Here is a 1,454-nt window from a genome sequence, read left to right on the forward strand (position 1 = left end):
CAAGTAACTCCGCGCCGCAGACCCCAGCCACGGGGATCGGCCCCACGGTCAAAAAGGGTTGACCGGAGAGGAGTAGCCACCGAACCCGCACTTTTTTGGGGGGATGTTTTAGCCTTTGTTGCTTGGGTTATCTGGCAGATAAGTTCCCAGTTTTATCTAGGTTCTAATTTAAAAGTGATTTTATTAACGCGGATTTTTACGCACCCACAGTGTGCATCAATAGGATGCTGGAGAGTAGACTAAACCAGCTGTATTTACGTGAAATAATTAGCCGCTGGACAATAGAAGTCGAGTGGTATATTTAGCTACAGGAGGATATTTTCAGACAATACCAGGGCTCTTCACTTCCTCTGGTTTACTTTAAGCAAGGATACGGAGAGTTAGAGGTCACAGTTTACTCACAGCTTCTACAAAACACCACTCGTAACATTTCGCTTCAAAACGAGCATCACAGAATTGAGGTAAACCTACTTTGCACGTCTCTGTTGCCAGAAACATTTACCAAGGCTCACGACTAGAAACACACCACACATTTGTTTAGAAGTTTCATAATTGAGTACTTTCCTCCCCTCGCTGGCGAAGCTCTCCTTTGATGCCCCTCAGTGTGCATAGATACCCAGGCTCTGTCTCCCACTTGAGTGCTAAGTTTCCGCCCTGGGAATCAGATCCTTTTCCACCAAATTGCGTCGCCGGCTCTGCAATTCCTTCCTCACTGCAAATTAAATTTAATTAAGCAGTTTACTTAAAACGCATTCGATGTTTTGTGTGAAAAGCAAACTGATTTCCTTGAGTGGTAGATTTCATTAGAAAACTACCAAACACAATTAACACAAAATCCATGGGGCATCGAGCGCGCCTCAAATCTCCTTTCCCTTCTGCTGGGAGCGAGTGGAGCGGTCTCTGCCAGGCGGGGAGGAGAAGGCTGAAACACCGGCTTAGTTAAAAAGGAGGGGTGGGGGAAAGCGATCATTTTCTTCCAAATTGATCGGGAAAATAAATTACAGAGTCAGTCGTTTTCCTTATAAGGGTTTCTTCACGTTCATCTACAAGCCGAATGAGCATCGCTGCTAACCCGATTTTTAAGCCCGTATTTCTTCGGGAATAAAATTATACGAAATTGGCTCTTTATTAACAGTCTTTTGTAGCACGCTTTTCTCGTGCCTTAACTAAAAGGTGAGGAAATGACAGAAAGAGGGCCATAATTTCCTATGATTTAATTTTTAAGCCTTTCTGCAGATACTGTTTTGGCAAGAAATCCCTCCTGGAAGAAATTCGGTAACCCCCTTCGATTTACAAGAGCGCCTATGACATTATACAACTAGTATTTAGCCACCGTACAGCTCTCGGCGAGGACCTTTTGGCATGTGCCGCTTCTCCGGCCCAGCGTTGCCACCCGGGGCCGCGGTACCGGCCGGTGCCTTTGCCGAGGGAACCGCGTAGCCACCGGGCAGGGT

Source organism: Chaetura pelagica, unplaced genomic scaffold (genome assembly GCF_000747805.2).
Source record: "Chaetura pelagica isolate M959 unplaced genomic scaffold, ChaPel_1.0 scaffold123, whole genome shotgun sequence".
In the NCBI taxonomy this organism is placed as follows: Eukaryota; Metazoa; Chordata; class Aves; order Apodiformes; family Apodidae; genus Chaetura; species Chaetura pelagica.